Source organism: Amblyraja radiata, chromosome 45 (genome assembly GCF_010909765.2).
Source record: "Amblyraja radiata isolate CabotCenter1 chromosome 45, sAmbRad1.1.pri, whole genome shotgun sequence".
Classification (NCBI taxonomy): Eukaryota; Metazoa; Chordata; class Chondrichthyes; order Rajiformes; family Rajidae; genus Amblyraja; species Amblyraja radiata.
This window is the reverse complement of record NC_046000.1, coordinates 5,956,533-5,972,831: the sequence shown is the minus strand read 5'-3', so window position 1 is coordinate 5,972,831 and position 16,299 is coordinate 5,956,533.

The window sequence follows — 16,299 nt, the reverse complement described above, 5'->3', positions numbered from 1 at the left end:
TTTGAGTTTGTGTTCCACCATTATGTTGTTGAAGAAATTCAATAAAAGGAGACCATATTTTGTCAGACAAGCCAAGTCTTAAATGTAGTGTCTCGGTCATTTCTGTGATCCACATCTTCACTGTGGGGACTGTTATCTTTTTCCAGAATTTAAGCAGGGCTGCCAACTCTCACGCTTTGAGGGTGAGAATCACGCCCTCAAGCAAACTTTCTTCCACACCCTCTCCCCACTCGGTTGCTCCACTCCCTCACCGGGTACCCCCAAGGCCAGTGATCAGTGATCGCTCAGCCTCCCCCCTTTCAAAAACGCTCCAATCCAATTTAAAGCGTATATATTGCATTCAAGTGTAAGTTAAAAGACTCGCTACAGTATGCACCATATTGCACAATTTCAATCTGAAAATTGCAAAACGTCCGTACCAATGGGAGGGGGACACCCTCCTCCCCCCCCCCCCACCCCCCCGGTCGCGATGCTCCCTCGGGCTTGGTCCCTTGCAATTTCTCACTCCCAACTCTCACCCAACGTTGGCAGCCCTGATTTAAGTATAAGTTTTTTTGCAGTTATATAAACCGTAGTCAAGGAAGCATCTTTGAAATATCGTTAGATCAGGACAGCCCTCTGACATTCCTAATGTTATTAGTTTTGGATCTGGCTCCAATTGAGTTTTAAGTGTTTTTGAGATAATATTGAATATTTCCGACGAGAAATGTTGTGTTTTTATACAGGATACAAAGGTGTGAGTTTGGGTGGTTTCTTGGAGGTGACATTTACCACAAAGAGGGGAGACAGTTAGGAAGATCTTGTTCAATTTGGTCTTTGAGTAGTATAACCTATGCAACACTTTAAATTGTATCAGGCAGTAATATATGTATTGTAGGCTTTCCTCCCATATATCTTTCGAAATGGGTAAACCCAGCTCTTCCTCCCATGCTTGCCTGTAAATCTCAGAAGGTGTGGTGTCAATATTTAGAAGGGTATTATAAATGTAAGATATCAACAATTGTATCGGCATGTCTATTCAAACAATTGTCTAATATATCTGGACCCATAAGAGGACAGCCTTGTGTATATGTTTTCACGTAATCTCGTAGTTGGAGATATCCAACGATGACACCCAGATCTACCTCGGCACCAAATCCCCCCACAACCCCCCCCCCCCCCCCCCCCCCTCTCCCATATCAACTCCTGTTTGTCAGCTATAAAAACCTGGATGCAACATAATTTCCTCAAACTCAACAGCGATAAGACAGAATTCCTCCTCATAGGCTCCAAAGCCACACTCAAGCAAAATCAATAACCCCACTCTCACCATCGACGGCACCACTGTCTCCCCATCTCCCCAGGCCCGCAACCTTGGCGTGATCGTTGATTCCACCCTCTCCCTTGAGCCTCACATCCGCCATGTCATTAAAACCTCCTTCTTTCATCTCCGCAACATCGCCAAACTCAGACCCTCTCTCACACCGCCCGCTGCAGAAAGACTCATCCATGCCTTCATCTCCTCCCGACTGGACTATTGCAACTCACTTCTCCTTGGCATCAGCTCCACCTACATCAACCGACTCCAACTGGTCCAGAACGCAGCCGCCCGACTCATCACCCACACCAAATCCTGGCATCACATCACTCCAGTCCTCAAACAACTTCACTGGCTTCCCATCTCCCACCAGATCACCTACAAAATCCTGGTCCTCACCTACAAAGCCCTCCACCATCTGGCCCCCCCCCCATATCTCACTGACCTCCTCTCCCCCTACCAACCCTCACGGTCCCTCAGATCCACATCAGCCGGTCTCCTCTCCATCCACAAGTCCAACCTCCGCAGTTTTGGGGACAGAGCCTTCTCCAGGGCAGCTCCCAGGCTCTGGAACTCCCTCCCCCAACTGATCCGCAATTCCGTGTCCCTCACCATCTTCCAGTCCCGCCTCAAGACCCATCTCTTCACCTCTGCCTATCCTTAGCCCCACGTCCCCGTCCCTTTTCATCTGTGCATTAATTGCCTCATATTGTGTTTTGTATTGAATTCTGTCTTTACTTTGTGTACTAGTCATGTCTCTACTATTTATTTCATTCCCCTTACATGTTTTTCCTCTACCTGCTAAATTTTTGTAAGGTGTCCTTGAGACTCTTGAAAGGCGCCCATAAATAAAATTTATTTTTATTATTATTATTATTATTATTATTATTATTATTATTATTATTATTATTATTATTATTATTATTATTATTATTATTATTATTATTATTATTATTATTATTATTATTATTATATCCAGGAGAGGATGTTGGTGATATTGACTCCTTGAAATCTTCCACCATCTTTGGTACCATCAGTGTATTCTTTAAACTGCTCTTTGTATCCATTCCATATCTCTGACTCCTGGCCACGGGTGCTGTCTGTGCGGAGTTTGCACGTTCTGCCCCGTGACCTGCTTCGGTTTCTCTGAGATCTTCGGTCCCCACACTCCAGAGACGTACAGGTTCGTTGGTCATTAGCTTGCTATAAAATGTTTAAATTGTTTCTGCTGTGTGTGTAAGGTAGTTTTACTTTGGAGAAACAGCGCGGAAACAGGCCCTTTGGCCCATCTGGTCCGCGCCGACCAGCGATCCCGGCACACTAACATTATCCTACACACACCAGAGACAATTTATACACGTACACCAAGCCTAATAACCTACAATCTTGCACGTCTTTGGAGTGCGGGAGGAAACCGAAGATCTCGGAGAAAACCCACGCAGGTCACGGGGAGAACGTGCAAACTCCGTACAGACAGCACCCGTAGTCGGGATCGAACCCGGGTCTCCGGCGCTGTGAGGCGGCAACTCTATCGCTGTTAGTGTGCGGGGATCGCTGGTCGGCACGGACTCGGTGGGCCGAAGGGCCTGTTTACGCGAAATTCTCGAAATTATACTAGGCGAGGGGGCGGAGCTTTAAGGGCAAAGGTTAAAGGTTTCAAGGTCAGGTTTATTGTCACTTGAACCAAGGCAGAGGAGATCAGTTTAACTTGGCATCACGTACAACACGGACCTTGTGGGCCGAAGGGCCTGTTCCTGTCTATACTGTTCTCTGAATATCTCAGTCTGAAGAAGGATCCCGACCTGAAACGACGCCCATCCAAGTCCTCCAGAGATGCTGCCTGACCCGCTGAGTTACTCCAGCACTTTGTACCTGTCCACGTTCTCCACACAGATGCTGCCTGACCCGCTGAGTTACTCCAGCACTCTGTACCTTTCTTTGATAGGAACCAGCATCTGCAGTTCCTTCTTTCCAAAGTAAATGCAGATGTTGGCTTACAACAATAAAAATATACGCAAAGTGTCACAAAGATTCAACATTTAAAAGACATCTGGACAGGTGCTGTACATAGACAGGGCAGGTGTAGAGGGATATGGGCCAAACATGGGCAGGTGGGCTAGTGTAGATGGGGCATGTTGGTTGGCGTGGGCAAGTTGGGCCGAAGGGCCTGTTTGATGACTCTAAGAGCTGGAGTAACTCTGCAGGCCATTCACAGTACTCCAGCACTTTGTGTATTTTCTTTTCGGCAGATCAGCGCCTGCAGTTCCTTGCGTAGAAAAGAACAGGGAGATGCTGGTCTATACCGAAGATAAGCACACAAAATGCTGGAGTAACTCAGCGGGTCAGGCAGCATCTCTGTGGAGAACGTGGACAGGTACAAAGTGCTGGAGTAACTCAGAGGGTCAGGCAGCATCTCTAGAGAAAAAGGAATAGGTGACGTTTGGGGTCGAGACCCTTCTTCAGACTGAACGTTTTGGGTTTTGGTGAGTGCTTGATTCCACCCGAAACATCACCTATTCCTTTTTCTCCAGAGATGGTGCCTGAGTATAGAAGTTGGGGACTATTGCAGTTGTATAAGACGTTGGTGAGGCCGCATTTACAGTATTGTGTTCAGTTCTGGGCACCGTGTTATAGGAAAGATGTTGTCAAGCTGGAAAGGGTACGGAGACGATTTACGGGAATGTCGAAATTTAGTTTAGTTTAGAGATACAGCGCGGAAACAGGCCCTTCGGCCCACCGAGTCCATGCCGACCAGCGATCCCCGCACACTAACACTAACACTACCCTACACACACACACACACACACCAGGGACAATTTACATTTACACCAAAGCCAATTAACCTACAAACCTGCACGTCTTTGGAGTGTGGGAGGAAACCAGAGCACCCGGAGAAAACCCACGCAGGTCACGGAGAGAACGTGCAAACTCCGTACAGACAGCACCCGTGGTCGGGATCGAACCCTGTTCTCCGACGCTGTGAGGCAGCGACACTACCCGCTGCACCACCATACTGCCCTATCCAGGACTTGAGGGCCTGAGCTACAGGGAGAGGTTGAGCAGGCTGGGTCTCTGTTCCTTGGAGCGCAGGAGGATGAGGGGGTGATCTTATAGAGGTGTACAAAATCACAAGCTGAATAGATCGGGTAGACGCACAGAGTCTCTTGCCCAGAGTAGGGGAATCGAGGACCAGAGGACACAGGTTTAAGGTGAAGGGGGAAAAGATTTAATAGTAATCTGAGGGGTAACTTGTTCAGGCAGAGGGTGGTGGGTGTACGGAACGAGCTGCCGGAGGAGGTAGTTGAGGCTGGGACTATCGCAACATTTATGAAACAGTTAGACAGGTACATGGATAGGACAGGTTTGGAGGGATGTGGGCCAAACGCAGGCAGGTGGGACTGCAGTGTAGCTGGGACATGTTGGGCCGAAGGGCCTGTTTCCACTCTCTATGAGTTACTCCAGCACGTTGTGCCTATCTCCAGTCCAAACCAGTGTTTAAGAAGGAACTGCAGATGCTGGAAAATCTATAGTTGCTGCTGCACCCCCTGAGTTTCTCCAGCATTCTCGTGTACCAGCATCTGCAGTTCCTTCCAACACTTGGAGCTGGTTTGATCTACTGGGCATGGATTGTCCCGGGATAACCTCGCCCTGTCTCTGTCCCGGGACAGTTTATCTGATTGTTTGTGGATTAGACTAGGGGGGGGGGGGTGGGAGGGAGAGTATATCGGGAGAGGGGAGGGGCGGGGAAGAGGGTGCATCATGCCCCGGCTTGTCTGAAGTCCTCTATAAAGTTGGGTGGGTGATGATAAGGGGGCAGGAGATATCTGGACTCTGTCACCGCGTCTCAGGGACAGAGAGAGAAGCACAGAGCGACGCAGAGAGAGAGGCACAGAGAGAGGCACAGAGAGAGACAGAGAGAGACAGAGAAAGGCAGAGAGAGGGACAGAGAGAGAGGCACAGAGAGAGAGGGACAGAGAGAGAGACACAGAGAGAGAGAGAGGGAGAGACAGAGAGAGAGAGACAGAGAGGGAGACAGAGAGAGACACAGAGAGAGAAAGACAGAGAGAGACAGAGAGAGACAGAGACACAGAGAGACAGAGAGAGAGACACAGAGAGAGAGAGACAGAGAGAGGCACAGAGAGACACAGAGAGACACAGAGAGAGCGACACAGAGAGGGAGACAGAGAGAGATACAAGCGGCGATGGAGGGGCTGCGAGCGGGGGTCGGTTCCAGCCTGGACGCGGAGAACAGCGAGGGATTGGCCCTGATCGGTGAGTGAGAACTGGCGGAGGGGGGTCCCGGGACGCGGAGGGGAGGGGAGAGGGCAGGAGAGGGGGTCCCGAGTGGGAATTGTGTTGTGCCTTGAAACTGGGGAAGGTCCCAAGTGGGAATTCCTTGATGGGGTCCCGGGAGTTTATAACTGTTGTCCCAGAGAGGGGGGTCCCGGGTGGGAATGGAGGGTCTCACGGGTGATAGGGGTCCCGGGATGGAATTGAGGAGGTCCCGAGTAGCAGTTGATGGGGTCCCGGGACGGAATGTGGGGGGCTGGGGGGTCCCAGGTTGGATTGGGGGTCTCTGGGGGGGTCCCAGGATGATATTGGGGTTGTAACAGGGAATTGAGGGGGGGGGGGGGTCCCGGGAGTTTATAACTGGAATTCCCGAGGGGGTCCTGGGACAGAATCGTGTTCTGCCTTTGGGATTGGGATTGGGATTGGGATGTCCCGAGTGGGAATTGAAGAGGGTCCCGGGACAGAATTGGGTGGTGACAGGGAGAACTGCAAACTCCACACACACAGACACACACCGGCATGGAATAACGGTCCCAGCTGGGAATGGGGGGGGGGACAGGGGTCTCAAGTGTGATAGGGGGTCCCGGGTGGGAATAAGGGGGGTGGAATGGAAATCTCAGGGGTAGTAGAGGGAATTGGGTTTGTGACATAGAATTGAGGGGGGGGGGGCCCGCGATGGAATATGGAGCAGGGGATGGGGGTCCCAGAGGGGTAGATAGAGACAAAGTGCTGGAGGAACTCTCCACTCCACTCTGCGCTCTATTTCCCTCTGTTCCCCTCTCCCTCACTCCTTTATTTCTCTTCATCCTCGTCTCTGTTCCTCTCTCTCCCTCCTCTCTCTCCCCCTCCTCTCTCTCTCTTGCCCTTTTCCTCGCTTAATTCCTCTCCCCCCTCTGCTCTCTATTCTCTCTCTCTCTCTCTCCCCCTTTTCCTCCCTCTCTCTCTTTCCCCCTCTGCCCTTCAGCCAAACGTGAGTTTCCCACAGGGGGTCAGAGCAAGGACAAGGTTTCGAGGGGTTTAGAGTGGTTTACAGGTGTTTTGAAGGGTTCAGAGTGGTTTAGAGGGATTCAGAGGTGTTTTGAAGGGTTTAGAGTGGTTTAGAGGTGTTTCGAAGGGTTCAGAGTGGTTTAGAGGGATTCAGAGGTGTTTTGAAGGGTTTAGAATGGTTTAGAGGGGTTCGGAAGGGGTTAGAGGGGTTTAGAATGGTTTAGAGGGGTACAGAGGTGTTTTGAAGGGTTTAGAGTGGTTTACAGGTGTTTTGAAAGGTTTAGAGTGGCTTAGAGGGAGTTAAAAGGGTTTAGAGGGGTACAGAGGTGTTTTGAAGGGTTTAGAGGGGTTTAGATTGGTTTACAGGTGTTTTGAAGGGTTTAGAGGGGGTTAGAAGGGTTTAGAGGGGTACAGAGGGGTTTAGAAGGGTACAGAGGGGTTTAGAAAGGCTTTAAAGGGGTGTTATACAAAGAACATGCTGAGGGGCATCACAGTGGAGCAGCGGGTAGAGCTGCTGCTTCATATCGCCAGAGACCCGGGTTCGATCCTGATCTCAGGCGCTGTCTGTGTTTGTGGAGTTTGCACGTTCTCCCTGTGACCGCGTGGGTTTCCTGCGGGTGACAGGCACAAAGTGCTGGAGTAACTCAGCGGGACAGGCAGCATCTCTGGGGAGAAGGAACGGGCGACGTCTTGGGGTCGAGACCCTTCTTCAGACTCTGGTTTCCTCCCACATCCTTAAGAATAAGGGGTCGGCCATTTAGGACTGAGATGAGGAAAAACTTTTCCACCCAGAGAGTTGTGAATCTGTGGAATTCTCTGCCACAGAAGGCAGTGGAGGCCGATTCACTGGATGTTTTCAAGAGAGAGTTAGATTTAGCTCTTAGGGCTAACGGAATCAAGGGATATGGGGAGAAAGCAGGAACGTGGTACTGATTGTGGATGATCAGCTATGATCGTATTGAATGGTGGTGCTGGCTCGAAGGGCCGAGTGGCCTACTCCTGCACCTATTGTCTATGTTTCTATGTTTCTACATCCTACGAAGACGTACAGGTTTGTAAGTTGATCGTCCCCTCTGTGAATAGCCCGCTAGTGTGTAGGGAGTGGGTGTGAAAGTGGGATAGCATCAAATAAGTGTGTGAACGGACTGACTCGGTGGGCCGAAGGGCCTGTTTTCGTGCTATGTCTTTCTCTTGACTCAAATACAGCACAGGAACAGGCCCTTCAGTCCAAAATGTCCGTGCTGTACATGACGCCAAGTTCAACTGATCTCCTCTGCCGGCACCTGACCCATGCCTCTGCCCTCTAGTCCTAGACTCTCCCACTAGTGGAAACATCCTCTCCACATCCACTCTATCCAGGCCTTTCACTATTCTGTACCTTTCAATGTGGTCCCCCCCCCTCATCCTTCTAAACTCCAGCGAGTACAGGCCCAGCGCCGACAAACGCTCATCGTACGTTAACCCACTCATTCCTGGGATCGTTCGTGTAAACCTCCTCTGGACCCTCTCCAGAGCCAGCACATCCTTCCTCAGATACGGGGCCCAAAACTGCTCACAATATTCCAAATGCGGACTAGACCAGCACCTTATAGAGCCTCAGCGTTACATCCCTGTTTTTGTATACAAGTCCCTCTTGAAATAACTGCTAGCATTGAGTTTGCTTTCGTTACTACCAAACTTGTTTGAACTCTTCCATAGAAACATAGAAAACAGGTGCAGGAGGAGGCCATTCGGCCCTTCGAGCCAGCACCGCCATTCATTGTGATCATGGCTGATCGTCCCCTATCAATAACCCGTGCCTGCCTTCTCCCCATATCCCTTGACTCCACTAGCCTCTAGAGCTCTGTCTAACTCTCTCTTAAATCCATCCAGTGACTTGGCCTCCACTGCCCTCTGTGGCAGGGAATTCCACAAATTCACAACTCTCTGGGTGAAAAGGTTTTTTCTCACCTCAGTCTTAAATGATCTCCCCTTTATTCTAAGACTGTGGCCCCTGGTTCTGGACTCGCCCAACATTGGGAACATTTTTCCTGCATCTAGCTTGTCCAGTCCTTTTATAATTTTATCCAGTCATAGGTTAACAGAAGCGGCTTTGGGTACAGGGTGAGGGAGGGTGGGGTTTAGCTGGGTTAGGTGCAGAGTAGGCCATTCGGCCCTTTGAGCCCGCACCGCCATTTAATATGATCATGGCTGATCATCCAACTCAGTATCCTGTACCTGCCTTCTCTCCATACCCCCTGATCCCTTTAGCCACAAGGGCCACATCTAACTCCCTCTTAAATATAGCCAATGAACTGGCCTCAACTACCTTCTGTGGCAGAGTATTCCACAGATTCATTGTATGTGAATCCTTGGCCAATAAACGTACTCACTTATCTATGACTCGATGGGCTGAATGGCCTAATTCTACTCCAATGACTTGTGGACTCTCTCCCCGTGTTTGTGCTGGCAGAGGCGGCGTTGATGGGGTCCCCCCAGTCGGCGGTGGGAGGTCCACGTAGGAGGAAGAGGACCAAGTATAACCCCTGGCAGCGGAGCCTGCTGGAGAAGGCCTACACCGTGTGCAAGTACCCCAACGTGTGGACCCGCGAGACCCTGGCCAAGGCCCTGAACGTCGACGATGCCAGGATCATTGTGAGTGTGAACCCCCCCCCCCCCCCTCCCTAACCTGACAGGAGAATTAGGCCATTCGGCCCATCGTGTAACAGCCGGTGCCCTTTAGGTGGCCACTACTAGCACACCTTGTGTGGGCAAGCAAAGAATTGCACTGTGACTTGTCGCCTGTCAACAATAAGGTCATAAGGGATAGGAGTAGAATTAGGCCATTCGTCCCATCGAGTCTACTCCGCCATTCAATCACGGCTGATCTATCTCTCCCTCCTAACCCCATTCTCCTGCATTCTCCCCGTAACCCCTGATCCCCGCACTAATCAACAATCTATCGATCTCCGCCTTAAATATACCCACTGACTTGTGGCTGTCGTGACCTGATCCCACACGACCCTGAGCACCTTAACCACCCCCCCGGTGACCTGTGACCCATGGCCAGCATGGGTGACCCCTGACCCCCTCTCCCTCCTTTCTCACTAAGTTACCTGTGACCCGTGCACCTCCCGGGGTAACCCCCTCACTCCCCCCACACCCCCCCCAAGTGAGCCTTGACCCCTTACCCCCATTGAGTGACCTGTGACCTCTCCCCCTTGCTCCCAGACGACCCGTGACCTCTCACCTCATGAGTGACCTGTCCTTATCTGCGCTCTTGACCCGTGTGCTTGTGCGGGTGCGTGTTCTGACCCGTGTCCAGTCCGTTACCGTGTACAGTGCGTGTGCGTGTCCGTGTTCTGATGTGTGTCTGTGTGTACAGTGCGTGTGCGTGTCGGTGTCCGTGTTGACATAGACAATAGGTGCAGGAGGAGGCCATTCGGCCCTTCGAGCCAGCACCGCCATTCATTGTGACCATGGCTGATCGTCCCCTATCAGTACCCCGTTCCTGCCTTCTCCCCACATCCCTTGACTCCACTAGCCCCTAGAGCTCTATCTAACTCTCTCTTAAATCCATCCAGTGACTTGGCCTCCACTGCCCTCTGTGGCAGGGAATTCCACAGATTCACAACTCTCTGGGTGAAAAAGTATTTTCTCACCTTGGTGATCTGACGTGTGTCTGTGCGTGTACAGTGCGTGTGCGTGTGCGTGTCCGTGTTCTGGCGCGTGTCTGTGCGTGTACAGTGCGTGTGCATGTCTGTGTTCTGGCGCGTGTCTGTGTGTACAGTGCGTGTGCGTGTCCGTGTTCTGACGCGTGTCTGCGTGTACAGTGCGTGTGCGTGTCTGTGTTCTGGCGCGTGTCTGTGTGTACAGTGCGTGTGCGTGTCCGTGTTCTGACGCGTGTCTGTGCATGTACAGTGCGTGTGCGTATTCTGACGTGTGTCTATGTGTGTACAGTGCGTGTGCGTGTCCGTGTTCTGACGCGTGTCTGCGTGTACAGTGCGTGTGCGTGTCTGTGTTCTGGCGCGTGTCTGTGTGTACAGTGCGTGTGCGTGTCCGTGTTCTGGCGCGTGTCTGTGCGTGTACAGTGCGTGTGCATGTTCTGATCCGTATCTCTCTCTCTCCTCCCACCAGGTCTGGTTCCAGAACCGCCGCGCCCGCTACAGCCGCCAATCGGCCGGGAACCGCCCCCGTCCTTACCCGACCCCACCCCTCCCCCCCTCCCCCGCCCCTCTCCGCCCACCCTCGGGCACCCTGCACTACCCGGGACCCTTCCCCTCCCCCTGCTCCTGCCGAAGGCCCCTGGGGGACGTGGGCCAGGCCGGGGCTCCCCTCCCCCGCGGAGCCACCCCTCTCCACCACTGGGATCCCCCCAAAACAGAGCCTGCCTCTCCTGCCCCCCCACACCTCCCCTGCGGCTCAGGGCAGCCCCAGGGCTGGTGGTCCTGCCCCTGGGCCCCCCTCCCCCCCTCACCCCACCCCCGCTACCCCGTGGATGAAATCGAGGTGGACTTCACACTGGCCGACTTCAACATGGCCCCCGACCTTGACCTCTCCCAGGCCCTGTGACCCTTGACCTCCCTTCTTCCCTTCCCCCCCCTCCCCCCCCCTCCGTCTCACCCCCCTCCCCCCCACCACCCAGAGTTACATCTCCTTGGCGGCACGTTCTGGAAACATCCGGAAGATTCGGAAGCCTGGATCCGAGGAGATGTCTCTGTTTATTGTGTGTGGGGGTCACAGAGTAGAACAGGCCTCAAGTTCTGTGTCTGTGCGTGTGTGAGTGTGTGAGTGTGTGTGTGTGTGTGTGCGTGTGTGTGTGCGTGTGTGCGTGTGTGTGTGAGTGTGTGCGTGTGTGTGTGTGTGTGTGTGTGTGTGTGTGTGTGTGTGTGCGCGTGCGTGCGTGCGTGTGTGTGAGTGTGAGTGTGCGTGTGAGTGTGCGTGTGCGTGTGCGTGTGCGTGTGCGTGTGCGTGTGCGTGTGTGTGTGTGTGTGTGTGCGTGTGCGTGCGTGTGCGTGCGTGTGTGTGAGACGGGCCGGTGGAGAGGAAGCTACACTTTATCCTTCTCAACGAGGACTTTATTCAGTAATTACACTTTACAGTGAACCAGGACGTACAATGGTCACGTTACATCGGGCAACCGGGCGCCGTCTTCATCTACAACACGCTCGACTCCCCCCCCCCCAGCGGCGACCAGCGTTGACGGGAGGCCTCCAGAGTCCCCGCGGGCACCGCGTTCGTGCGTGTTCCCGCTCCCGGAGGAGGGACACAGGCAGCCGACCCTGGTGCGACCATCGGCCTGGACCCGCGAACGGCCATCTTGGTTAGGCCCAGGAGCAAACCGGCAGGGAGACCAGACCGGTCCCCACCCTCCTCATTGACCCCCTCCCACCCCCCCCCCCCCTCTCCTCCCACTACTCCCTGCCCTTGTGCCCAAACACCAAAACCCTGGGGCGAAAATGCAAACCGAAACTTGAGGAGCAGCCCCTTCAGATATTGGTAGAGGGAGCTTCCCTGTGTGTCTGATCCCTAGAGGAGTGGGTGATGGGGCAGTGTGGAGGGTCCTTAAGAATTCGGAAGGTGTAACAAAGGGGTCTTCTACCAGGGGGGTGACATCCCCTCCCTTTGATGGGCCTGGTGATCTCAATTGCTGCCATGCACAGCTATTTATTTATTTAATATTTAAAGACAATTTTTTTTTTAGAAAATGCTAAAAGTAATCTGACCTTGACCCCTCTCCCATCTACTTTGACCCTAAGGTTAAAAGTTATATTTCCTACTGAGGTCATACAGTGTGGGAACAGGCCCTTCGGCCCAACTTGCCCATGCCGGCCCAGTGCAATGGCCACAAGGCCTGAAGATATGGGAGCAGAATTAGACCATTCGGCCCATCGAGTCTGCTCCGCCGTTCGATCGTGGCCGATCTATCTGTCCCGACCCCTACATCCAGCTTGACCCCCCACATAGAACTGCAGATGCTGGTTGTTGCACAAAAGCAGAGAAAGTGCTGGAGTAACTCAGCGGATCCGGCAAGCATCTCTGGAGAACATGGATGGGTGACGTTTCGGATCGAGACCCTTCTTCAGAATGAACATGGATGGGTGACGTTTCAGATCGAGACCGTTCTTCAGACTGAATGCGGAGAGGTGACGTTTCGGGTCGAGACCCTTCTGCACACTGAACTTGGAGAGGTGACGTTTCAGATCTAGACTCTTCTTAAGAATGAACATGGATGGGTGACGTTTTGGGTCGAGACCCTTCCTCAGAATGAACATGGATGGGTGACGTTTCAGATCGAGACCGTTCTTCAGAATGAACACGGATGGGTGACGTTTCAGATCGAGACCCTTCTTCAGACTGAATGCGGAGAGGTGACGTTTCGAGTCGAGACCCTTCCTCAGACTGAACATGGATGGGTGACGTTTCAGATCGAGACCGTTCTTCAGAATGAACACGGATGGGTGACGTTTCAGATCGAGACCCTTCTTCAGACTGAATGCGGAGAGGTGACGTTTCAGATCGAGACCCTTCCTCAGAATGAACATGGATGGGTGACGTTTCAGATCGAGACCGTTCATCAGAATGAACACGGATGGGTGACGTTTCGAGTCGAGACCCTTCCTCAGAAGGAATAGACATTTGAGCTCAGGAGATTTATCGGGGGAGTAAAGGAGAGGGGAGGGGGGAGGAATCTGTGCTGCTATATCTGCGCTGTGGGCTTGTGATGGGGCGGGCGAGAGTGGAGGGGGTGGGGGGATGAGGGAATGAAGGTTAGTGAGGCCTTGCGCGGTTGTATATCTGAGCCTCACCATCCAACTAACCCATTGGATGGCCTGACTGTGGGGGTTGCGGGAGGAGGGGGAGGGGGAGGTTTTTTGATGACTGTACAAAGATAATTTATGATTTTAATAAAACGTTAATATAAATAGTCAATTGTTTTTAGATGTCAATTTATTTACGCGCGGGCGGTGATACTATAGACAATAGACAACAGGTGCAGGAGTAGGCCATTCGGCCCTTCGAGCCAGCACCACCATTTAATGTGATCATGACTGATCATCCCCAATCAGTTCCCCGTTCCTGCCTTCTCCCCATATCCCCTGACTCTGCTATCTTTAAGAGCCCTATCTAGCTCTCTCTAGAAAGCATCCAGAGAACCGGCCTCCACCGCCCTCTGAGGCAGAGAATTCCACAGACTCACAACTCTCTGTGAGGAAAAAGTGTTTCCTCGTCTCCGTTCTAAATGGCTTACCCCTTATTCTCAAACTGTGTGGCCTGGTTCTGGACTCCCCCAACATCGGGAACATGTTTCCTGCCTCTAGCGTGTCCAAACCCTTAATAATCTTATATGTTTCAATGAGATAACCTCTCATCCTTCTAAACTCCAGAGTGTACAAGCCCAGCTGCTCCATTCTCTCAGCATATGACAGTCCCGCCATCCCGGGAATTAACCTTGTAAACCTACGCTGCACTCCCTCAATAGCAAGAATGTCCTTCCTCAAATTAGGGGACCAAAACTGCCTACAATACTCCAGGTGTGGTCTCACTAGGGCTCTGTACAACTGCAGAAGGACCTCTTTGCTCCTATATTCGATTTCTCTTGTTATGAAGGCCAACATGCCATTCGCTTTCTTCGCTGCCTGCTGTACCTGCATGCTTACTTTCATAGACCGATGTACAAGGACCCCCAGATCCCGTTGTACTTCCCCTTTTCCCAACTTGACGCCATTTAGATAGTCGGCAGAGAGAGGGAGGGAGGAGAGAGGGCACAGAGGACAGAGGGGAGAGAGAAAGAGAGGGCGGGAGGAGAGAGCAGAGGAGAGAGGAAGGAGAGAGGGCAGAGAAGAGAAAGGCAGGGAGAGGGGGTGGAGCAGTGATGGTGGAATGGGCAGTGGTAGACTGGGTCCACATTCTGTGTCCACTTCATTGCTGTTGTGTTGACCTCTTTGCCCAGGAGCCTATTGACCGGGGGTGGAGGTCAGAGTCTGGTGGTGCGGGGGGGAGAGCGGGTGGGGGGGGAGGGGAGAAAGGGGGGACCCATAACTTGGACGGACGTTTTGCCCCGAGGGTTGGTCAGCATCTAACCTGCCCCCCAACCACCCACTGGGCCCATAGCGGGAGAGTGGCGCCCCCTGTGGGAGTGGCGGATACACGTAGCCCGGTCAGTTCGTCAAGATAACAGTGAATTAAAAATGTTGATAAAATCACACCCCTCTGAGTCTCCTTTTATTTTACATTTTGTTATTTGTATTGCGGTTTGTCTTGCATTTTTACTTCTCTCTCATCATCTCTCCCTTTATTCCTCATTTTCACAAGTTATAGTAGAACTAGGCCATTCGGCCCATCGAGTCTACTCCGCCATTCAATCATGGCTGATCTATCTCTCCCTCCTAATCCCATTCACCTGCCTTCTCCCCATAACCCTTGACACCCGTACTAATCAAGAATCTATCTGTCCCTGCCTTAAAGATATCCACTGACTTGGCCTCCACAGCCTTCTGTGGCAATGAGTTCACCACCCTCTGATCAAAGAAATTCCTCCTCACCTCCTTTCTAAAAGAACACCCTTTAATTCTGAGGCTGTGACCTCTGGTCCTAGACTCTCCCACTAGTTGAAACATCCTCTCCACATCCACTCTATCTATGCCTTTCACTATTCTGTACGTTTCAATGAGGTCCCCCCTCAACCTTCTAAACCCCAGCGAGTACAGGCCCAGTGCTGTCAAACGCTCATCATAGGTTAACCCACTCATTCCTGGGATCGTTCTGGTAAACCTCCTCTGGACCCTCTCCAGAGCCAGCACATCCTTCCTCAGATATGGGGCCCAGATTTGCTCACAATACTCCAAATGCGGCCTGACCAGCGCCTTATAGAGCCTCAGCATTACATCTCTTTGGAAGGATTATGGGACCAAACATGGGCGGTTAATGGGACATGTTGGTCGGCATGGGCAAGTTGAGCTGAAAGGCCTGTTTCCACTCTGTGTGTGCAGAGCGTGGACTGGTGAATCTGTGGAATTCTTTGCCACAGACGGCGGTGGAGGCCAAGTCAGTGGATATTTTTAAGGCAGAGATAGATAGATTCTTGATTAGTGCGGGTGTCAGGGGTTACGGGGAGAAGGCAGGAGAATGGGGTTAGGAGGGAGAGATAGATCAGCCATGATTGAATGGTGGAGTAGACTTGATGGGCCGAATGGCCTAATTCTGCTCCTATCACTTATGACCTTATGAATAGACTTCAGACTTTTAGACTCAAGATACAGCATGGAAACGAGCCCTTGTGACCTTAATGTCAAGAACCAAGAGTGAATAGTTGACATACGCACCGACCATGAAACAATTAGATCCCGACCACGGGCGCTGTCTGTACGGAGTTTGCACGTTCTCCCCGTGACCGTGTGGGTTTTCTCCGGGTGCCCTGGTTTCTTCCCACACTCCAGACGTACGTAGGTTCTGTAAATTGCCCCCTAAAATGTAGGGAGTGAATGAGAAGGTGGGATAACTTAGAACTAGTGTGAACGGGTGATCGATGCTCGGCGGGGATGAAGTGAATCGGTAGAAGGGCCCTGACCTGAAACATCACCTGTTCACGTTCTCCTGAGATGCTGCCCGACAGGCTGAGTCACTCCAGCACTTTCTGTGTCTATCGGTAGGCCGATGGGCCTGTTTCCCCTCTGCATCTCTCGACTTTAAACTCCAAATTAGTCAGGCAGAACTTCAAAGTCTTGTTGAATTCCCCTCATCAA